This window comes from Puma concolor, chromosome E4 (genome assembly GCF_028749965.1).
Source record: "Puma concolor isolate L17-30 chromosome E4, mPumCon1.1.hap2, whole genome shotgun sequence".
Classification (NCBI taxonomy): domain Eukaryota; kingdom Metazoa; phylum Chordata; class Mammalia; order Carnivora; family Felidae; genus Puma; species Puma concolor.
Window position 1 is genome coordinate 54,498,408 of NC_141683.1, and position 24,775 is coordinate 54,523,182.

General features: G+C 48.7%; 2 protein-coding genes across 6 annotated transcripts in view; one reads left to right on the forward strand and one right to left on the reverse strand.

The window, feature by feature from the left end:
* Nucleotides 1-24,775, forward strand: part of ANKRD45 (ankyrin repeat domain 45) — a 338,931-nt gene that overhangs the window by 84,787 nt on the left and 229,369 nt on the right. The gene's annotated exons all lie outside the window — the stretch shown is intronic.
* LOC147572686 (uncharacterized) overlaps nucleotides 1-24,775 on the reverse strand; it is a 199,546-nt gene that overhangs the window by 30,158 nt on the left and 144,613 nt on the right. Inside the window, exon 3 of one of the 4 annotated variants that reach the window (XR_015246262.1) lies at nucleotides 8,592-8,742. The exons of the other annotated variants lie outside the window; for them this stretch is intronic. The gene's annotated coding sequence lies outside the window, so the exon portion shown is untranslated. Of the gene's footprint in view, nucleotides 1-8,591; nucleotides 8,743-24,775 lie in introns of those variants that run through there. 4 annotated transcript variants of the gene reach the window in all.

Genomic DNA, 24,775 nt, shown 5'->3' on the forward strand with positions numbered 1-24,775 from the left:
TTCCCCAGGGGACCAGCGGAAGCCCATGACCACACCACCTCTCTTGACCAGACAGTTCTGCAGAGCTTCACTTCGAGTGGCAGTCATTTCAAGTCTCATTTAAGAAGCAGATCAGAGCTGACCTAGACAAAACTCAGCACATTCTTGCCAAGGACCATACATTGTCCATACAACTGGCCTGAAGGACAGTGCAGCCAGAACACAAAACAGTGTATGCAACACACACCAAAGACACTCCCTGATGGTCAGGCCCTGGACACTAGATGATCTCCTTTTCATAAAGCCATTCATCTCACAGGCAGCTAACATAATGAGCGTTTGTAACACAGAGAAGGCAAAAACTCAGCCAAAATGCCAAGACAAGAGGAATGCATCCCAAATGAAAGAACAAGATAAGGTCATGGCCAGAGAAATGGAAGGAGAAACTCATTCTATGAGGCCAGCTTGGCCTTGAGTCCAAACTCATTCTATGAGGCCAGCTTGGCCTTGAGTCCAAACTGGACAAAGACCCCACCAGAAAGGAAAACTACAGACCAATTTCCCTGATGAACCTGGACGCAAAAATTCTCAACAAAAAATAACGAACCAGATCCAACAATACATACAAATAATTATTCACCACAATGAATTGGATTTATTCCTGGGATGCACCACCAATTCAATATCTGCAAATCAACTGATGTGATACATCACATTGATAAAAGAAAGGATAACAACCATATGATCCTCTCAATAGATGCAGAAAGTGCATTTGACACAATGCAGCATCCTTTCTTGATGGAAAAAAAAAAGCACTCATGAAAGGAAGGATAGAAAGATCTTTTCTGAATATCAGTATGTCCAGATACGAAAGTCCCACAACTAATATCATCTTCAATGAGGAAAAACTGAGAGCTTTCCCCCTAAGGTCAGGAACACGACTGGGATGTCCACTCTCACCAATGCTATTCCATAAACTGTTGTAAGTCCTAACCACAGCAAGCAGACAACAAAAAGAAATACAAGGTGTCCAAATTGGCAAGGAGGGTCAAAATTTCCCTCTTCGCAGACATTATACTTTCCAAGGAAATCCAAAAGACTCCATGGAAAAACTGTTAGGACTGATACTGGAATTCAGGAAAGTCTCAGGATATGAAATCAATATACAGAAGTTGACTGCATTTCTATGCACCAATGAGTCAGCAGAGAGAAATCAAGGATTGATGTACTTTACAACTGCACTGAAAACCATCAAATACCCAGGGGTAAACATAACCAAAGAGGTAAAAGATCAGTACACTTTTACCTGTGTACTAGAGGGGCGCCTGGATGGCTCCGTCGGTTAAGTGCCGACTTCGGTTCAGGACATGATCCCGCATTTGTGGGTCTGAGTCCCGTGATGGGCACTGTGCTGACAGCTCGGAGCCTGGAGCCTGCTTCAGAGTCTGTGTCTCCCTCTCTCTCTCTTTCTGCCCCTCCCCTGCTCATGTGCTCTCTCTTTCTCTCTCTCTCTCTCAAAAATAAACATAAAAAAATAAAGGAACAAACCATACAACATCTATCAAAGAAATGGAAGAAACACAAAGAAACGGAAAAACATTCCATGCTCATGGATGAGAAGAACAAATATTATTAAAATGTCAATACTCCCCGGGCGCCTGGGTGGCGCAGTCGGTTAAGCGTCCGACTTCAGCCAGGTCACGATCTCGCGGTCCGTGAGTTCGAGCCCCGCGTCAGGCTCTGGGCTGATGGCTCAGAGCCTGGAGCCTGCTTCCGATTCTGTGTCTCCCTCTCTCTCTGCCCCTCCCCCGTTCATGCTCTGTCTCTCTGTCCCAAAAATAAATAAACGTTGAAAAAAAAATTAAAAAAAAAATGTCAATACTCCCCAAAGCAATCGACACATTCAATGCAATTCCTATCAAAATAACAACAGCATTCCTCACAGAACTAGAACAACCCTAAAATTTGTAGGGAGCCAGAAAAGACCCCAAATCGCCAAAGTCATGTTGAAAAAGAAAACAAAGCTGGAGACATTAAAATCTGGACTTTATGTTGTATTAGAAAACCGCAATCATCAAGACAGTATGGTACGGGCACATAAACGGACACAGACATCAAGGGAATGGAATAGGGAACCCATAAATGGACGCTCAAACATATGGCCGAGTAATCTTTGATAACACTGGAAATAATATCCAATGGAAAAACAAAAGTCTCTTCAGCAAATGGTACTGGGAAAACTGAACAATGAGAAGATTGGACCTGGACTATGTTCTTAAACCACACACACACACACACACACACACACACACACACACACACACACACACCTCAAAATGGGTGAAAGATATAAATGTAAGAAAGGGACCATCAAAATCCTAGAGGAGAAAACAGGCAATCTACCTCCTTGCTCCTGGCCACAACAACTTCTTGCTTGTCATGTCTCCAAAGCAAGGGCAATAAAAACCAAAATGAACTATTGGGACCTTGAGATAAAAAGCATCTTCACAGAAGAGGACATAATCAGCAAAACTGAAAGGCCACTGAATGAAATGGGAGAAGATATTTGCAGGTGACATATCAGATAAAGGCTTAGTATCCAAAATCTATAAACAATTATCACACTCAACACCCAAAAACCAAATAATCCAGTGAAGAAATGGGCAAAAGACGTGAAGAGACACTTTAACAAAGATGACATCCAGATTGGTCACACATGAAAAGATGCTCAATCTCACTTGTCATCACTGAAATACAAATCGAAAGCACAATGAGATATCCCCACACACCTATCAGAATGGCTAAAATTAACATCTCCGAAAAAGACAGATGTTGGCAAGGATGCAGAGAAAGGGAACGCTTTTGAAATGCTGGTGGGCATGCAAAGTGGTGTAGCCACTCTGGAAATACTATGGAGATTTGTCAGAAAAACTAAAAATAGAACTACACTAGGCCCCAGCAATTGCACTACTACGTATTTATCCAAAGGATACACTAACGCTGAGTCGAAGTGGCACATGCACTGCAATGTTTATAGCAACATTATCAACAATAGCTAAGTTATGCAAAGAGCGCAAAGGACCATTGACAGATGAATGGATAAAGAAGATGTGGTATATTCATACAATGGAATATTACTCGGCGGTCAAAAAGAATGAAATCTTGCTATTTGAAACAACATGGATGGAACCGGACCTGATTATGCTAAGCAAAATATGTCAGAGAAAGACAAACATCATATGATATCTCTCATCTGTGGAATTTAATACAACTGATGAACGTAGTGAAAGGAAAGCAAAATAAGATACAAACAGAGAGGGAGTCAAACGATAAGAGACTCTGAAATACAGAGAAGAAACTCAGGGTTCCAGGAGGGTTACTGAATAGGGGTATGGGCTAAATGGGTGATGGGCATTACGGGCACACTTGGGATGAGTATTGGATATATTTTGTACTTGATGGATCACTAAATTCTACTGCTGAAACTGTATTCCACTATAAAGTAACTAACTTGGGCTTAAATAAAAAAAAAAGAAATATTAAAAAGAAGTAAAGAAATGTACTACCAGTCAAAAGAAAAGAATATTTAAATCGGGCTCTTTGAGTGGAAATCTAGGACTCAAAGTGTTACAGACAAGAAAGGATCAGAGAAAACATCAAGAAACAATGGCAAAACAACTAGTAGAATGGCACTCAATATATACCTATCAATAATCACTCGGAATATAAATGGACTAAATGCTCCAATCAAAAGACATTGGATAGGGCGTCAGAATGGACAAAACAAACAAACAAACAAACAAACAAACAAACAAACAAAAAAACAATGTCTATCTAGATGCTGCCTACAAAGCCTTATTTGGACTTAAGTCTCCTGCAGATTTGAAGTGAGGGAATGAAGAAATATTTATTATGCCAATAATGTCACAAGAAAGCCAGTAGCAATACTTATATCAGGCAAAATAACCTTTAAAACCCAGACTCTATTTTGGTACACTTTGGGTAAATACCTAATAGTGACATTTCATGAACCCAGTATTTATAGCAGCATTATCAAGAGTAGCCAAACTATAGAGAAAGCCCAAGTATCCATCAACTGATGAAGGTATAAAGAAGTTGTGGTGTGTGTGCGTGTGTATGTATGTATACGCATATATACATATGTACATATGTGTACATTCATATATACAAACATATGTATATACAAAGAAATATAACTCAACTTCAAGAAGAATGAAATCTTGCCATTTGCAATGATGTGGATGGAGCTAGAATGTATTATGCTAAGTGAGATATGTCAATCAGAGAAAGACAAATATATGATTTCACTCATGTGGAATTGAAGAAACAAAACAGATGAAAACATGGGAAGGGGGCAGGAAACGAGAAGAGTGGTAACAAACCACATGAGTCTCTTAATGTTAGAGAAAAAAAACCGAAGGTTGATGGAGGGAAATGGGTCAGTGCTGGGCTAGATGTGGGATGAGTATTAAGGAGAGCACTTGCTGGGATGAGCACTGGGTATTGTATGTAAGGGATGAATCACCAAATTCTACTCCCGAATCCCAGAATGCACTATATGTCAACTATGACTTAAATTAATATAAATAAATAAGTAAATAAATAAATAAAGCTATAACAAGAGATGAAGATGGACGCTATCTCATACTAAAGGGGACAATGAAACAAGAAGACCCAATGATTGTAAATTTTGATGCACGCAACATGCGATCACCAAGTATATAAAATATTTAACAACAACCATAAAGGAACTCATTTTTTATAATATAACGATAGTAGAGGACTTTAACACATCGCTCACATCAATGGACAGAAGCTGTAAACAGAAAATCAACAAGGAAACAATGGCTTTGAATGACACACTGGACCAGACGGGTTTAACAGATATATTTAGAACACTCCATACTAAAATGGCAGAGTACATATTCTTTTCATGCGCACATGGGACATTCTCCAGAGTTGATCATATTCTAGGTCACATATCAGAAGAAGAACAGGAGAAGGAAGGAAGTAATAGAGATTCAGACAGAAATAAGGGATATTCAAACCAAAAAGACACTAGACAAAATCAATGAAACCAGGGGCTGGTTCTCGGAAAACAGAAATCAACATGAAAACTTCTAGGCAGACTTTTCAGTAAGAAGAGAGAAAGGACTCCAATAAATAAAATCACAAATAAGAAAGGAGAAATAACAGTCCACCACAAAAATACAGTTAGAAGTTAATATTATGAACAACTATATGCAACAAATTGGACACTCTGAGAAAAATGGACAAATACCTATAAACACACAAACTACCAAAACTGAAACAGGAAGATACATATATTCTGAAAAGAGAAAGAAATCAAATCAGTAATAACAAAAATCTCCCCCCAACACAAAAGTTCTGGGCCAGATGGTTTAACTGATGAATTCTACCACCCCTTTAAGAAAGAGGTAATATGTATTCTCCTCGAATTATTACGAAAAATAAAAAAGAAGGAAAACTTATAAATTCATCTTATGAGGCCATCATTACCCTGATACCAAAACCAGATAAAGCCTCCACTAAAACCGAAAACTGGCGGGGCGCCTGTGTGGCTCGGGCTGTTTACTGTCCAACTCTTAATTTCGGATTAGGACATTATCTTGCAGTGCGTGGGTTCGAGTCCCATGTTGGACCCTGTCATGACAGTGTGGAGCATGGCCAGGATTCTCTTTCTCCCTATCTCTGAGCCCCTCCCTCCCTTTTATGTACTCAAAGGAAAGAAATAAACATTTAAAAAATGTTAAAAAATTTTTTAAATAAAACTGCAGTCCAATAGCCTGATGACTATGTATGTATAAATTCTTATTAAAATACCTTCAAATTAAAGTCAACAATACATTAATAGAATCATTTACCATAATCAAGTGGGATATATTCCTGGGCTGCAAGCGTGGTTCCACATTCACAGATCAATCAACATGATGCACCACAGTAATAGAAGAAAGGATAAGAACAATACGATGCTTTCAACAGATGCAGGAAAACTATTTGACAAAATGTCACATCCATTCATGATAAAACCCCTCAGCAAAGTACATTGAGAGTCAACCTACCTGCACATAATAAAGGTCATCTAGGAAAAAACCACAGCTCATCTCATCCTCAATGGGGAAAAATTGAAAAATTTTCCTCCAAGGTCAGGGACAAAACAGGGATGACCCCTCTCACCACTGTTATCCCACATAGTACGGGAAACCCTAACCACAGCACTCAGACAACAAAAAGAAATAAGAGGCATCCAAATCGGCAAGGAAGAAGTATCACTTTTGCTATTTGGAACTGACATGATGTGTTCTCTAAAAAGCATGAAATATTCCCTTAAAAACTGCTAGAATTGATATATGAATTCCACAAGTCACAATATACAGAAATCAAGCTACATAGATGTACTGCATTTCTAACACAAATCATGAATTAACACAGAGAGGAAGTAAGGGATCAATCCCATTGACAGGCTCACAAATACCACAAGAAACCAGGAATAAACCTAACCAAAGAGGTGAAAGACGTGTACTCTAAAGTCTATGAAACACTGATGAAAGAAATGGAAGAGGACACAAAGAAATGGAATACATTTCATGTTCATGGATGGGAAGCACAAAATACTGTTAAAATGTCTACACTCCTCAAAACAATCTACACATATAATGCTATCCCTATCACACTAACAAAAACATTTGTGAGCAGAACAAGAACAAATAATCTCAAAATTTGTATGGAATAACAAAAGTCCCCAAACAGCCAAAACAAACTTGAAGAAGAAAAGCAAAGTTGGAGACATCACAATTCCAGACTTTAGGTTATATTACAAAACTATACTGATCAAAACAGTATGGAACTGGCAAAACCACCACCACCACCACCACCACCACCACGACCACCACCACCACAACACACAGAGGCATAGATCAATAGAATAGAAACGCAGAAATGAACTCACACCTATATGGTCAATTAATTCTCAACAAAGCAGGAAAGAGCATCCAATGGGAAAAAAGATAGTCTTGGGACACAGGGGTGGCTCAGTCAACAAAGCGTGTGATTGTGAATTCAGCTCAGGTTATGATCTCAGGGCAGTGCAGAGCATGCGTGGGATTCTCTGTCTCCATTTCTCTCTGCCCCTCTTCTGCATACTCTCTCTCTCTCTCTCAAAAATAAGTAAATAAACTTAAAAAAAGGCTCCTCAACAAATGGTTTTGGAAAAACTGGACAGCGTCCTGCAAAACAAAACAAAAACAACAATGGACCACTTTCTTACAACATACACAAAAATAAATCCAACACGGATAAAGACCTATATGTGAAACCTGAAACCATAAAAATCCCAGAGGATAACACGGGTAGTATCTTATTTAACATTGCCTGTACAAACGTCTTTGCAGATATATCTCTACAGGTAAGGGAAACACAAGCAAAAATAATGAGACTTCATAAAAATTAAAACCTTCTATCACCAGGGAAATAATCAACAAAACTAAAACAGCTACAGAATGATATTTGCAAACGACATCAGATAAAGGGTTAGTGCCCAAAATATATACAGTTATACAGCACCCAAAAAATGAAAAATCTGATTAAAAATGGGCAGAAGACAAAAATGGACATTTCTTGAAGGAAGACATATACCTGGCCAAGAGACACATGAAAAAATACTCAACAATACTGATCTTCAGGGAAATACAATTCAAAAGTACAATGAGAGAACACATCACATCTGTCACAATGACGAAAATCAATGAAGGATGAAACAGCAGGTGTTGCCAGGATGTGGGGAAAGAATAACCCTCTTGCACTGTGGGTAAGAAGGCAAACTGGTGCAGCCAGTCTGGAAAACATTATGGATATTTCAAAAAAAAAAAACAAAAACAAAAAACTGGAAATGGAAGTACCTTACGATCCAGCAATTTCACTACAAGGCATTTCCACAAAGAATACAAAATCTTCAAAGGGATACATGTAACATGCTGTTTACAGCAGCATTTTCTACAACAGCCAAATTAGAGAAACTATCCAAGCATCCATCATCTGATGAATAAATTGAGATGTGGTATATGGAATGTAATAGTATTTAGCCATAAAAACATGAAATCTTGTCATTTGCCATGAGCTGGATGGAGCGAGAGAATGTTATCCTGGGTGAAATAAGCCTTTCAGACAAAGACAAATACCAGATGATTTCACTAACACATGGATATAAAACAAAACAAAGCGGCGGGGGGGCGGGGAGGAGACAGTGACAAACAGACTTTTAACTAGGAAACAAACTGAGGGCTTCCAGAGCAAGGTGGGGAATGGGTGAAACAGCTGCTGGGGATTAAGAAGTGCACCTGGGATGAGCACCGGATGACGTGTGGAAGGGTTGCTCTATATTTTACAACTGAAACTAATACTACACTGTATCTTTACTCACTGCAATTTAAATTCAAGATAACGTACGTTAATGACAGGTACCTACCAGGTTTTCTGTAGTTTGCAATCACTTAATTAGGTTGGAAAAATAACCATGAAACTTTTTAAAAGGCATGTATGATGTGGGGGACAGTTTGTGCCCTTACCTCGGTTACTGGTTCTAGCAGGACTCGGAAAGTGAGTCCCAGCTCATTCTTCTAGGAGTTCCCAAGACGAGCATTTCTTGTATTCATGTCCTAACGGAATGCAGCTCCCGTTCTTCCGAATTTCTGTCAGGGTTTCTTCCCGGAAACAAGCCTGAATCTGGAACAACAAACCATTGCCTGCATCAATGAGGTGATGTCGTGGGACTCTGCAATCCATGAGACCTTTAGTAAAATATGTCTTGTTCAAATACTGTCCGGGAAGGGGAGGAATGAAACCCAGAAAACGCAAGGGCCTGTGCAGCTCAGCAACCAGCTTGCCCAGGGAAGCCACCCAGCGCCCACTCCTCACCACTGAGTACAATAAGACAAATTCTCTCTGGCGACTCAGGAGATGCCAACTCGCTACAAAGCTCCCAAGATCTCCCCTGGGGCGGGTGGCACAACCTGCTGGAAATGCAGCTCTGCTCTCTGTACTGAGGCAGCAGCAGAGGCCCTGAGTACTCTGGGAGCAATCAAAGCCCTTCCTGCTCTCAGGTGCCCTGGGTCAGAAAAGCCCATGGTGCGCCCTCTGCTGGCCATCACTGCCTGGGCCGAGGAACCCGCCTCTCTGGGTCTGTGGTGCTCGAGCTCTCTCTGTTGGCCATCATGGGCATTTTTGCAATGTGGAAGGCCCTGGTTGCTCAGCTGAGACACTGAAGTTGCCTGGGCAACTAAACCTGTTCTCCACAGTGGGAAAGGTTTTAATGACAGGGCCTGGGACACAAAGAAATCTTTTCCTTCTCCTTTCTTGTGAGTGAAGAATGAAACCGACTTTATTAATGTAATGACATCATTTGTAATGTTTTAAGCAATGTTCACAGAAAAATAGACCGCCAATTTACACTTGCTGAGCCAGTGGTAATTGTGTTTACCACCAAAATACTTATGTTAGATAAGAATGAACACCTTTGAGAGAGAGACTGGCGTCAGCTATGGAATGAATGAGTCCTAGGGATACAAGGGACAGCCAATGGAATGGAGTCAATCCTGTAATACTGTTGCATGCTTTCACAGGATAGCTACACTTGTGCTTAAGTACAATATATAGACATATGGAATGACTACAATGTATGCCTAAAACTCATACAACAAATGTGTGAACAATATTTCAATTAAAAATAGACATCCTTTACACTATTTTTTAATTTCTCCTTCTTTGCCAATAAACTATCATTCCTGGGGCGCTTGGGTGGCTTAGTCAGCTAAGCGTCCGACTTTGACGCAAGTCGTGATCTTGCAGTCCATGAGTTTGAGCCCCGCGTCAGGCTCTGTCCTGAGAGCTCAGAGTCGAGCCTGCCTCAGATTCGGTATCTCCCACTCTCTCCCCCCTCCCCAGCTCGGGCTCTCTCAAAAAAAGAAAAAAGAAACATTAAAAATGAAAAATCATTCCTAATTTGGAACCTGTGTAATTCCATTTATACCAGATTCTCTAACATCACCATCTTGATGTGGAGAGCTTATCTGAAAAGTCACTAATAATATCTTTGATGACACATATGTGACAAGGTCAGAATGAAACTTACAGGGAGCTATGAATCAGTTGTGAATTTACAGTATGTATCCTTGGCTAATATTTCCAATGAAACGTGCTTTAGGGACACAGAAGGATGAAATAATGTCCACCAGTCATATAGGTAAATATCCTGTAGGACCATTATGCCTTCAATTACTAATTGCCATCTCTTCAGCATTAAAAGAAAGCTGGGACAAGAAAATGTCTTTGAATTTGATGTAAGAGAAGACTAGAGTGTTTTACAGTGTCACCTACCTACTGGAATCCTCAGATTGGTTGTGGACAGGAGGATAGCAACCCACGATTTGGGTGCACACCGCTAGTCCCAGAGGGAGGATATGGACCTTATTGTCAATTTTTTAAATCAATATCAGCAGTCCACCTCTGCCACGTACAGACTTCAGGACTTGGGGACAACATGATGTCTGATGCCTGGGTTCAGAACTTGAGGAAGGCCAGCTGGTGGGGGAGAGGGGAAATCCAACAGGGCCTGGGGCAGTGAGAGAGATGGCCCAGGACACCTCCCCAAAGGGCAGACTTGGAGTATACCTGCCAAAGAGCAGCACAATCTCCCTCAAGACATCCCTCTCCATGACAGAACATGAGGCTGAGCCTCACAATTCCAGAAGAAATGAGGGATACCCATCTGTTCAATTCCAACGGCTTCTGCAGAGCTTGGACCCAGGGATGTTGGAGTCTTGGGGTCATGGAACTCTGGTGCCCATGATACAAGCCCTTTCTGCCACAGCACTCAGAGCCACCTCATACATCCCCTCTCCCCTGACGCATCTAATGCCATCCACATACCTCGAGCAGGTGTCGACCTTCCTCTTTGTACTTCCTCTTTGTCACTGTTTCTCTCTAACCACATCTCTCTATGTTTCTTCCTTTCACTCTTTAGGGAGTGGTGTAACATATGGTGCTAACCTTTATTCTTATACATGTGAATATCCAATTTTCCCAGCACCAGTTATTCAAGAGACTATTCTTCTCCACTGTGTATTTTTGACTCCCTTGTCAAATACTAGTTGACCGTGCATGCATGGGTGTAGATTGGGCTCTCAATTTCCGTTCCATTGTCTTATGTGTGTGCTTATGCCAGTGACATAACTGACTTCTTTGTGTTAGAATGAAGCTTGAAATCAAGAAGTGTGATGCCTCCTATTTTGTCCTTTCTTGCATTGGCTACTTAGGGTCTTTTTGTGGTTCCAAATACATTTGAGGAAATGTGTTTCTAATTGCATAAAAATTGCATCGGAGTCTTGATAGAGATAGCACTGAATCTCTAGAAGGCTTTGAGTAGTATGGACATTGTATCTGTATTAATTCCTCCTACAGATGGACATGGGGTGGCTTTTCACTGACTTGTGTGTTCTGTTTCTTCCATGCAAATTGAATTTCTTCCATTTCTGCACACAGGTTTTATAGTTTTCTGTAGAGATCTTTCACCTCCTTGGCTAAATTTATTCCAATAAATTTTATTGTTTTTGATGCTATTGTAAACGTATGGCCAACTAATCTTTGACAAAGCAGGAAAGATTATCCAATGGAAAAAAGACAGTCTCTTTAACAAATGGTGCTGGGAGAACTGGACAGCAACATGCAGAAGATTGAAACTAGACCACTTGCTCACACCATTCACAAAAATAAACTCAAAATGGATAAAAGATCTGAATGTGAGACAGGAAACCGTCCAAACCCTAGAGGAGAAAGCAGGAAAAGACCTCTCTGACCTCAGCCGTAGCAATTTCTTACTTGACACATCCCCAAAGGCAAGGGAATTAAAAGCAAAAATGAAATACTGGGACCTTATGAAGATAAAAATCTTCTGCACAGCAAAGGAAACAACCAACAAAACTAAAAGGCAACCAACGGAACGGGAAAAGATATTTGCAAATGACATATCGAACAAAGGGCTAGTATCCAAAATCTATAAAGAGCTCACCAAACTCCACACCCAAAAAAACAAGTAATCCAGTGAAGAAATGGGCATAAAACATGAATAGACACCTCTCTAAAGAAGACATCCGGGTGGCCAACAGGCACATGAAAAGATGCTCAACGTCGCTCCTCATCAGGGAAATACAAATCAAAACCACATTCAGATATCACCTCACGCCAGTCAGAGTGGCCAAAATGAACAAATCAGGAGACTATAGATGCTGGCGAGGATGTGGAGAAATGGGAACCCTCTTGCACTCTTGGTGGGAATACAAATTGGTGCAGCCACTCTGGAAAACAGTGTGGAGGTCCTCAAAAAATTAAAAATAGACCTACCCTATGACCCAGCAATAGCACTGCTAGGAATTGACCCAAGGGATACAGGAGTACTGATGCATAGGGGCACTTGTACCCCAATGTTTATAGCAGCACTCTCAACAATAGCCAAATTATGGAAAGAACCTAAATGTCCATCAACGTTTATTTATTTTTGGGACAGAGAGAGACAGAGCATGAACGGGGGAGGGGCAGAGAGAGAGGGAGACACAGAATCGGAAACAGGCTCCAGGCTCTGAGCCATCAGCCCAGAGCCCGACGCGGGGCTCGACCTCACGGACCGTGAGATCGTGACCTGGCTGTAGTCGGACGCTTAACCGACTGCGCCACCCAGGCGCCCCAGAAATTGTGGTTTATATACACAATGGAGTACTACGTGGCAATGAGAAAGAATGAAATATGGCCCTTTGTAGCAACAGGAATGGAACTGGAGAGTGTTATGCTAAGTGAAATAAACCATACAGAGAAAGATAGATACCATATGGTTTCACACTTATGTAGATCCTGAGAAACTTAACAGAAACCCATGGGGGAGGGGAAGGAAAAAAAAAAGAGGTTAGAGTGGGAGAGAGCCAAAGCATAAGAGACTCTTAAAAACTGAGAACAAACTGAGGGTTGATGGGGGGTGGGAGTTAGGGGAGGGTGAGTGATGGGTATTGAGGAGGGCACATTATGGGATGAGCGTTGGGTGTTGTACGGAAACCAATTTGACAATAATCTTCATATATTAAAAAAAAATAAAATGTATTTAGTTTAGTTTAAATTTATGTATGCATTTCTTATTTTTTCAAGTTTTTTTTTAAATCCAATTGGTTAACATACAGTGTATGTTAATTTCAGGTATAGAATGTAATCATCCATCACTTACATACAACAGCCAGTGATCCTCACTGCTAGCGCCCTCCATAGCCCATCACCCATTTAACCCATGCCCCTGCCCACCTCACTTATAGTAACCCTCCATTTGTTATTTATAGTTAAGAGTCTGGTTTCTGGTTGATTTTTATTTCATTCAATTATGTGAGGGGTCACATTTATTGATTTGCATTTCTGAAACATCCTGCCTTTACAGGGAAAAACCCTTCATCACGGTCACTGATCCTTTTCATGTGATCCTGAATTTGGTTTGCCTGTACATTATTGGGAATTATTCATCTATATTCATCATGGGGATACTGGCCTATAGATTTCTGTTCAGCTAGTATCCTTTCTGGCTTCCTACCAGGGTAATTCCAGTCTCATGAAATGAGTTTGGTGGTGTTCATTCCTTTTGAATCAGTGAGAGGACTGCTGTTAGTTCTTCTACAAACGTTTGGTTAAATTCACCAATGAATCCACCTGGTCCTGGGGTTTTCTTCCTTGGCAGAACTTCGATTACTGATTCAATTTACTTACATTGGTTATCTTCTTGTATTGATACAGTCTTCCTTTAATGGGTCTGTGCAAACCTTCTATATCTTCCTGGTACAATCTTGGTAGGTTGTGTGTTTCTAAGAACCTATACATTTCTTCTAGGTAGGTAGTTTTCGGTCATCTAACTTGGCCATAGTCGCCACTTTGTCTGCTTTATGTTTCTTTGGTATAAGGCATAATATCTTCTCTTTTATTTATAATTCTTTTGAATTTGGTCCCCTTTATGTCTTAGCATAGTCTATGTATAGTCCTGACAATTTTGTTTCACTCTTCTAAAAACGCGCTGTTGATCTTCTTCATATTTTCTATTGATTTCATGGTCTGTTTCATTGGTTTCCACTCTCATATGGATTAATTTTCCCCTTTTGAGAACATTGGGCATAGATTGTTGTTTTCTTCTAGTTCTTAGAAGTTAAAGGTAGGTTGGGCATTTGAGTCTCAAATCTGTCCTCCATGCATGCAAATCCAGTGACTCATCAGAGAACCTTCAATAGGTCTTTTCTGTCCTATTTCTCATTCTCAGAACTCTGAGAAATAGAATCCGAAAATTTATTTGAAGACACAATAAATGAAAACTTCTCTAATGCGGGGAAGGAAACAGATCCAGAGCAGGAGGCACAAAGAATCCCCAGTATATTCAAAAGAAGCAGATCCACACCAAGTCGTATAGTAATTAAAACAAAAAATGTCGTGATAAAGAAAAATTTTCTCAGCAAGAAACCAAGAGTTGACAGTTACCTACGAGGGAAAACCCATAAGGTTCGCACTGCATCCTCCAGTAACCCCTGTGCCCGCAGCACTGCAGCTTCCAATTAACTCATTGACCGGTGCTCTGCAGCCTGCAGTGATCCGAGGGCCCGCGGCACTGCAGCCTCCAGTGAACCCACAGCCCGCGGCCCTGCAGCTTCCAGTGAAGGCAACACCGGTGGCACTGCAGCTTCCAGTGAACCCAGTGCCCGCGGCTCTGTACCCTCCAGGGAACCCAGTGCCCGCGGAACTGCAGCCTGCAGTGAAAAAAGTGCCTGTGGCACTGCAATCTGCAGTGAATCCAGTGCCCGTGGCACTGCACCCTCCAGTGAACCCAGTGCACAAGGCACTGCAGCCTGCAGTGAACACAGTGCCAGTAGCAATGCACTCTGCCACGAACGCAGTGCCTGCGGCACTGCACCCTCGAGTGAACACAGTTCCCCTGGCACTGTAGCATGCAGTGAACCTAGTGCCACTCCACTGCAACCTCCAGTGAACCCAGTGCCCGTGACACGGCACCCTCCAGTGAACCCAGTGCCAGTGGCACTGCAGCCTGCAGTGAACCCAGTGCCTGTGGCACGGCAGTCTGCAGTGAACCCAGTGCCCGCGGCAGTGCACACTCCAGTGAAACCAATGCCGAAGGCACTGCACCCTCCAGTGAACCCATTGCCTGTGGCTGTGTACCCTCCAGGGAACCCAGTGCCCACGGTACTGCACCCTCCAGTGCACCCAGTGCCCACGGCACTGCACCCACCAGTGAACCCAGTGCCCCCGGCACTTCACCCTCCAGTGAACCCAGTGCCTGCGACTCTGTACCCTCCACTGAACCCAGTGCCCGCGGTACTGCACCCTCCTGTGAACCCAGTGCCCGCAGAACAGCATTCCACAGTGAACCCTGTGCCCGAGGCACTGCACCTCCAGTGAACCCAGTTCCCCTGGACTGCAGCATGCAGTGAACCTAGTGCCACAGCACTGCAACCTCCAGTGAACTGAGTGCCCGGGACACTGCACCCTCCAGTGAGCCCAGTGCCAGTGAACTGTAGCATGTAGTGAGCCCAGTGCCCATGGCACTTCAGTCTGAAGGGAACCCAGTGCCTGTGGCACTGCTTCCTCCAGTGAACCCAATGCCCAAGGCACTGCACTCTCCAATGAACTAATTGCCCAAGGCACTGCAGCCTACAGTGAACACAGTGCATGAGGCACTGCAGTCTGCAGTGAATCCAGTGACCGCCGCACTGCACCCTCCAGTGCACCCAGTGCCCAAGGCACTGGACGCTCCAGTGAAAACAGCGCCCAAGTGACTGCACCCTCAAGTGAACCCAGGTCACGCGGCACTGCACCCTCCAGTGAATCTAGTGACAGCGGAACTGCATTCCGCAGTGAACCCTGTGCCCGAGGCACTACACCCTCCAGAGAACACAGGTCCTCTGGCACTGTAGCATGCAGTGAACTTAGTGCCACAGCACTGCAACCTCCAGTGAACCCAGTGCCTGTGACACTGCACCCTCCAATGAACCCAGCGCCAGCGGCACTGCAGCCTGCAGAGAACCCAGTGCCTGTGGCATGGCAGTCTGCAGTGAAGCTAGTGCCCACGACACTGCACCCTCCAGTGAACCCAATGCCCAAAGCACGGCAACATCCCATGAACCCAGTGCCCGCGGCTCTGTACCCTCCAGTGAACCCAGTGCCCGCGGAACTGCACCCTCCAGTAAACCCAGTGCCCACGGCACTGCACCCTCCAGTGAACCCAGTGCCCGCGGCACAGCATTCCACAGTGAACCATGTGCCCGAGGCGCTGCACCCTCCAGTGAACACATTTCCCCTGGCACTACAGCAGCAGTGAACCTAGTGCCACAGCACTGCAGCCTCCAGTGAACCCAGTGCCCATGACACTGCACCCTCCAGTGACGCCACTGCCAGCATCATGGCAGCCAACCGTGAACCAAGTGCCCGTGGCACTGCAGACTGAAGTGAACCGAGTGCCCACGGCACTGGAACCTCCAGTAAACCCAGTCCCCGCGCTCTGCACCCTCCAGTGAACAGAGCAGACACTGAAGAGTCCAGTGAATCCAATGCCCGTGGCACTGCATTCCGCAGTGAACCCTTTGCCCGAGGCACTGCACCCTCCAGTGAACACAGTTCCCCTGGCACTGCACCATGCAATGAACCTACTGCCACAGCACTGCAGCCTCCAGTGAAACCAGTGTACGTGACAATGCACCCTAGAGTGAACCCAGTGCCAACCTCACTGCAGCCTGCAGTAAACCCAGTTCCCCTGGCACTGCAGCATGCAGTGAACCTAGTGCCACAGCACTGCAGCCTCCAGTGAACCCAGTGCCCATGACACTGCACCCTCCAGTGAACCCAGTGCCCGCGGCACTGCACCCTCCAGTGAACCTAGCGCCCGCGGCACTGCACCACCCAGTGAACCCAGTGCCCGCGGCACAGCACCCTCCAGTGAATCCAGTGCCAGCGGCACTGCACTTTCCAGTGAACCCTGTGCAAGAGGCACTGCAGCCTGCAGTGAACCCAGTGCCTGTGGCACTGAAGTCTGCAGTGAATGCAGTGCCCGCGACACTGCACCCTCCAGTGAACAGAGTGCCCAAGGCACTGCACCCTCCAGTGTATCCAGTGCCCGCAGCACTACATTCCACACTGAACCATGTGCCCGAGGCCCTGCAACCTCCAGTGAACACAGTTCCCCTGGCACTGCAGCATGCATTACCCTAGTGCCACAGCACTGCAACCTCCAGTGAGCCCAGTGCCCGTGAGACTGCACCCTCCAGTGAACCCAGTACCCGCGGCACTGCAGCCTGCAGTGAAACCAGTGCCTGTGGCTCTGCAGTGTACAGTGAGTGCAGTGCCCGCGGCACTACACCCTCCAGTGAACCCAGTGCCAGCGGCAGTGCAGCCCGCAGTGAACACAGTGGCTGTGGCACTGCAGTCGGCAGTGAATCCAGTGCCCGCAGCACTGCACCCTCCAGTGAACCTAGTTCCCAAGGAACTGCAGGCTGCAGTGAACCCTGTGCCAGTGGCAATGCAGTCTGCCTTGAACCCAGTGCCTGCGGCACTGCATTCAGCAGTGATCCCTGTGCATGAGGCACTGCACCTTCCAGTGAACCCAGTCCCCTGACACTGCAGATTACAATGAACCTAGTTCCACAGCACTGCAGCCCCCGGTGAACCCAGTGCCCGTGACACAGCACCCTCCAGTGAACCCAGTGCCAGCAGAACTGTAGCCTGTAGTGAACACATTACCCGTGGCACTGCAGTCTGCAGTGAACCCAGTGCCCGTGTCACTGCACCCTCCAGTGAACCCAGTGCCAGTGGCACTGCACCCTCCAGTGAACTCAGTGCCAGCGGCACTGCAGTCTGCAGTGAAACCAGTGCCTGTGGCACTGCAGTCTGCAGTGAATTCAGTGCCCGCGGCACTGCACCCTCCAGTGAACGCAGTGCCAAAAGCACTGCACCCTCCAGTGAACCAAGTGCACGTGGCACTGCACCATCCAGTGAACCCAGTGCCCACGGAACATCACCGTCCAGTGAATCCAGGGCCCACGGAACGGCATTCCGCAGTGAACCCTGTGCCTGAGGCACTGCACCCTCTGGTAAACCCAGTTCACCTGGCACTGCAGCATGCAGTGAACCTATTGCCACAGCACTGCAGCCTCCAGTGAACACAGTGCCGGTGACACTGCACACTCCAGTGAACCCAGTGCCAGCGTCACTGCATCCTGCAGTGAACCCAGTGCCCGTGGCACTGAAGTCTGCAGTGAACCCAGTGCCCGCTGCACGGCACCCTCCAGTGAACCCAGTGCCCGCAGCATGGCACCCTCCAGTGTACCCAGTGCCCACGGCACTGCACCCTCCAGTGAACCCAGTGCCCGCGGCACTGCACCCTCCAGTGAACCCAGTGCCCATGTCACTGCATTCCTCAGTGAACCCTGTGCCCGAGGCACTGCACCTTCAGGTGAACCCAGTCCCCTGACACTGCAGATTGCAATGAACCTAGTTCCACAGCACTGCAGCCACCAGTGAACCCAGTGCCCGTGACACTGCACCCTCCAGTGAACGCAGTGCCAGCGGACTGTAGCCTGTAGTGAACCCAGTGCCCGTAGCCCCGCTGTCTGCAATGAACCCAGTGCCGTGGCACTGCACCCTCCAGGGAACCCAGTGCCAGTGGCACTGCACCCTCCAGTGAACCCAGGGACAGCGGCACTGCAGTCTGCAGTGAAACCAGTGACTGTGGCACTGCAATATGCAGTGAATTCAGTGACCGCGGCCCTGCACGCTCCAGTGAACGCAGTGCCCAAAGCACTGCACCCTCCAGTGAACCCAGCGCCCACGGCACTGCACCATCCAGTGAACCCAGTGCCCACGGAACATCACCCTCCAGTGAATCCAGGGCCCGGGGAATGGCATTCCACAGTGAACCCTGTGCCTGAGGCACTGCACCCTCTGGTAAACCCAGTTCACCTGGCACTGCAGCATGCAGTGAACCTATTGCCAAGCACTGCAGCCTCCGGTGAACCCAGTGCCCGTGACAGTGCACACTCCAGTGAACCCAGTGCCAGCGTCACTGCACCCTGCAGTGAACCCAGTACCCGTGGCACTGAAGTCTGTAGTGAACCCAGTGCTCGCACACGGCACCCTCCAGTGAGCCCAGTGCCCGCGGCACTGCACCCTCCAGTGAACTCAGTGCCCACGGCACTGCACCCTCCAGTCAACCCAGTGCCCGCGGCACTGCATTCCCCAAAGAACCCTGCGCCCAAGGCACAGCACCATCCAGTGAACACAGTTCCCCGGGCACTGCAGCCTGCAGTGAACCCAGTGCCCGTGGCACTGTATTCTGCTGTGAACCCAGTGCCCGCGGCACTGCACTCTCCCGTGAACCCAGTGCCTGCAGAACTGCACCCTCCAGTGAACCCAGTTCCCCTGGCACTGCAGCATGCAGTGAACCTAGTACCACAGCACTGCAACCTCCAGGAAACCCAGTGCCTGTGACATTGCACCCTCCATTGACCCCAGTGCCAGCGTCACTGAAACCTGCAGTGAACCCAGTGCCCGTGTCAATGCAGTCTGCTGTGAACCCAGTGCCCGTGGCATTGCACCCTCCAGTGAACCCAGTGCCCGCTGCACTGCATTCCGCAGTGAACCCTGTGCCCGAGGCAATGCAGTCTGCCGTGAACCCAGTGCCTTGGCACTGGACCCACAAGTGAACCCAGTTCCCAGGGCACTGCAACATCCAGTGAATCCAGTGCCGGCGGCACTGCATTCTGCAGTGAACCCTGTGACCGAGGCTCTGCACCCTCCAGTGCCCTCCCCTGGCACAGCAGCATGCAGTGAACCTAGTGCCACAGCACAGAAAAATCCAGTGAACCCAGTACCCGTGACACTGCACCCTCCAGCGTACCCAGTGCCAGCGGCATTGCACCTTCCAGTGAACCCAGTGCACGCGGCACTGCACCCTCCAGTGAACACACTGACCGCAGCACTGCACCCTCCAGTGAAACCAGTTCCCCTGGCACTTCAGCATGTAGTGAACCTAGTGCCACAGCACTGCAGCCTCAAGTGAACCCTGTGCCCGTGACACTGCACCCTCCATTCAACCCAGTGCCAGCGTCACTGCAGCCAGCAGTGAACCCAGTGTCCGTGGCATTGCAGTCTGCAAAGAACCCAGTTCCCGGGGCAGTGCAGCCTGCAGTGAACCCAGTGCCCACGGCTCTGCATTCCACAGTGAACCCTGTGACCGAGGCACAACACCCTCCAGTAAACACATTTCCCCTGGCTTTGCAGCATGCAGTGAACCTATTGCCACAGCACTGCAACCTCGAGTGAGCCCAGTGCCAGCCGCACTGCACCCTCCAGTGATCCCCATTCCCAAGGCACTGCACCCTCCAGTGAACCCAGTGCCCGTGGCACTGCACCTTCCAGTGTACCATCCAGTTAATCCAGTGCAAGCATCAATGCACTCTCCAGTTAACCCAGTGCCAGCGGCACTGCATTCTGCAGTGAACCCAGTGCCTGTGGCACTGCATTCTGCAGTGAACACAGTGCCCGCGGCACTGCACCCTCCAGTGAACCCAGTTCCCCTGGCACTGCATCATGCAGTGAACCTAGTGCCACAGCACTGCACCCTCCAGTGTACCCAATGTCAGCGCACTGCACCCTCCACTGAACCCAGTGCCTGCGGGACTGCACCCTCTAGTGAACCCAGTGCTGCGGCACAGCACCCTCCAGTGAATCCAGTTCCCGCGACACTGCACCCTCCAGTGAACCCAGTGCCAGCGGCACTGCAGCCTGCATTGAACATAGTGCCAGTGGCAATGCAGACTGCCGTGAAACCAGTGCCTTGGCACTACACCCACAAGTGAACCTAGTGCCCAAGGCACAGCACCCTCCATTGAACCCAGCGCCCAAGGCACTGCACCCTCCAGTGAACCCAGTGCCCAAGGCACTGCAGCCTGCAGTGAACAAAGTGCCAGTGGCAATGCATTCTGCAATGAACCCAGTGACCTCGGCACTGCACCCTCTAGTGAACCCAGTGCCCAAAACACTGCACCCTCCAGTGAACCCAGTGCCCGAGGAACTGCATTCCTCAGTGAACCCTGTGCCAGAGGCACTGTACCCTCCAGTGAATCCAGTTCCCGCGACACTGCACCCTCCAGTGAACCCAGTGCCAGCGGCACTGCAGCCTGCATTGAACATAGTGTCAGTGGCAATGCAGACTGCCGTGAACCCAGTGCCTTGGCACTGGACCCACAAGTGAACCTAGTGCCCAAGGCACCCTCCATTGAACCCAGCGCCCAAGGCACTGCACCCTCCAGTGAACCCAGTGCCCAAGGCACTGCAGCCTGCAGTGAACCCAGTGACAGTGGCAATGCAGTCTACTGTGAATCCAGTGCCCACGGCACTGCACCTTCCAGTGAACCCAGTGCCCAAGACACTGCACCCTCCAGTGAACCCAGTGCCCGAGGAACTGCATTCCTCAGTGAACCCTGTGCCAGAGGCACTGTACCCTCCAGTGAACCCAGTTCCCCTGGCACTGCAGCATGCAGTGAACCTAGTGCCACATCACTGCAACCTGCAGTGAACCCAGGGCCCGCGACACTGCCCCCTCCAGTGGACCCAGTGCCTGTGGCACAACAACTTCCAGTGAATCCAGTCCCAGCGGCACTGCACCCTCCATTTAACCCAGGGCTAGTGGCACTGCACCCTCCAGTGAACCCAGTGCAGAAGGTACTGCACCCTTCAGTGAACCCAGTGCCTGTGGCACAGCACCATCCAGTGAATCCGCAAGTGGCACTGCACCCTCCAGTGAACCCAGTGCCAGCGCCACTGCAGACGGCAGTGAACCCAGTGCCTGTGGCACTGCCATCTGCAGTGAACGCACTGCCTGCGCCACTGCACCCTCCAGTGAACCCAGTGCCCAAGGTACTGCACCCTCCAGTGAACCCAGTGCCCGTGGCACTGCATTCCGCAAAGAACCCTGTGCCCAAGGCATTGCACCCTCCAGTGAACCCAGTTCTCCTGGCACTGAAGCATGCAGTGAACCTAGTGCCACTGCACTGCATCCTCCAGTGAACCCAGTTCCCGTGACACTGCACCCTCCAGTGAACAGAGTGCCAGCGGCACTGCAGCATGCATTGATCCCAGTGCCTGTGGCACTGCATTCTGCAGTGAACACAGTGCCCGCGGCACTGCACACTCAGGTGAACCCAGTGCCCGCGGCACTGCATACTCCTGTGAACGCAGTGCCCATGGCACTGCACCATCCAGTGAACCCAGTGCCAGTGGCAATGGAGTCTCCTGTGGATGCACCCTCCTGTGAACCCAGTGGCCGTGGCAATGCACCCTCCAGTGAACCCAATGTCAGCGGTACTGCACCCTCCAGTGCACCCAGTACTAGCGGCAATGCACCCTCTAAGGAACCCAGTGCCAGCGGCACTGCAGCCTGAGTGAACCCAGTGCCTGTGGCACTGCATCTGCAGTGAATCCAGTGCCTGCGGCACTGCATCCTCCAGTGAACACAGTGCCAGCGCCTCTGCAGCATGCAGTGAACCCAGTGCCTGTAGCACTCACCCTCCAGTGAACCAAGTGCCCAAGGCACTGCAGCGTGCAGGGAACCCAGTGCCAGTGGCAATGCAGTCTGCCGTGAACCCAGTGCCCGTGGCACTGCACCTTCCAGTGAACCCAGTACCCAAAGCACTGCACCCTCCAGTGAAGCCAATGCCCGCGGCATTGCACCCTCCAGTGAACCGAGTGCCCGCGGCCCTGCATTACTCAGTGAATCCTGTGCCCAAGGCACTGCACCCTCCAGTGAACCCAATTCCCCTGGCACTGCAGCATGCAGTGAACCTAGTGCCACAGCACTGCAACCTCCAGTGAACCCAGTGCCTGTAACTCTGCACCCTTCAGTGAACCCAGTGCCAGAGGCACTGCAGCCTACAGTGAACCCAGTGCCTGTGGCACTGCAGTCTGCCGTGAATCCAGTGCACGCGGCACTGCACCCTCCAATGAACCCAGCGTCCACGGCAGTTCAACATCCAGTGAACACAGTACCCGTGGCATGGCATTCCGCAGTGAACCATGTGCCCGAAGCACTGGACCCTCCAGTGAACCCAGTTCCCCTGGCTCTGTAGCATGCAGTGAACCCAGTTCCACAGCACTGCAGCTGCCAGTGAATCCTGTGTCGTGAAACTGCACCCTCCATTCAACCCAGTGCCAGCGTCACTGCAAGCTGCAGTGATCCCAGTGTCCATGGCACTGCAGTCTGCAGTGAACCCAGTGCCCGGTGCACTGTGGCCTGCAGTGAACCCAGTGCTTGTGGCACTGGAGTGTGCAATGAATGCATTGCCCGCGGCACTGCACCCTCTTGTGAACCAAGTGCCCGCGAGACGGCATTCCGCAGTGAACCCTTTGCCCGAGTCACTGCACCCTCCATTGAACACAGTTCCCCTGGCACTACAGCATGCAGTGAACCTAGTGTCTCAGCACTGCAACCACCAGTGAACCCAGTGCCCGTGACACTGAACCCTCCAGTGTACCCAGTGCCAGCGGCACTGCACCCTTCAGGGAACCCAGTGCCTGCGGCACAGCACCCTCCAGTGAATCCAGTGCCAGCGGCACTGCACCCTCTAGTTAACCCAGTGCAAGCGGCACTACAGCCTGCAGAGAACCCAGTGCCTGTGGAACTGCCGTCTGCAGTGAATGTAGTGTCCGCGGCACTGCACCCTCCACTGAACCCAGTGCCCACGACACTGCACTCTCCAGTGAACCCAGTGCCTGCGGAACTGCACCCTCCAGTGAACCCAGTTCCCCTGGCACTGCAGCATGCAGTGAACCTAGTACCACAGCACTGCAACCTCCAGGAAACCCAGTGCCCGTGACCCTGCACCCTCCATTGACCCCAGTGCCAGCATCACTGCAACCTGCAGTGAACCCAGGGCCCGTGGCACTGCAGTCTGCTGTGAACCCAGTGCCCGTGGCACTGCACCCTCAAGTGAATCCAGTGCCCGCCGCACTGCATTCCGCAGTGAACCCTGTGCCCGAGGCACTGCACGTTCCAGGGAATCCCGTCCCCTGACACTGCAGATTGCAATGAAACCAGATCCACAGCACTGCAGCCGCCAGTGAACCCAGTGCCCGGGACACTGCACCCTCCAGTGAACCCAGTGCCCGCGGCACTGCACTCTCCAGTGGACCCAGTGCCCGCGGCAATGCACGTTCCAGGGAATCCAGTCCCCTGACACTGCGGATTGCAATGAAACCAGTTCCACAGCACTGCAGCCACCAGTGAACCCAGTGCCCGGGACACTGCACCCTCCAGGGAAACCAGTGCCCGCGGCACTGCACCCTCCAGTGAACACAGTGCCTGCGTCACTGCACCCTCCAGTGAAGCTAGTTCCAGCGGCACTGCAGCCTGCAGTGAACACAGTGCCAGTGGCAATGCAGTCAGCCTTGAACCCAGTGCCCTTGGCACTGAACCCACCAGTGAAACAAGTGCCCAAAGCACTGCATCCTCTAGTGAACCCAGCGACCAAGGCACTGCACCCTCAAGTGAACCCTGTGCCCGTGACACTGCACCCTCCAGTGACCCCAGTGCTAGCGTCACTGCACCCTGCAGTGGACCCAGTACCCGTGGCACTGAAGTCTGCAGTGAACCCAGTGCCCGTGGCACGGCACCCTCCATTGAACCCAG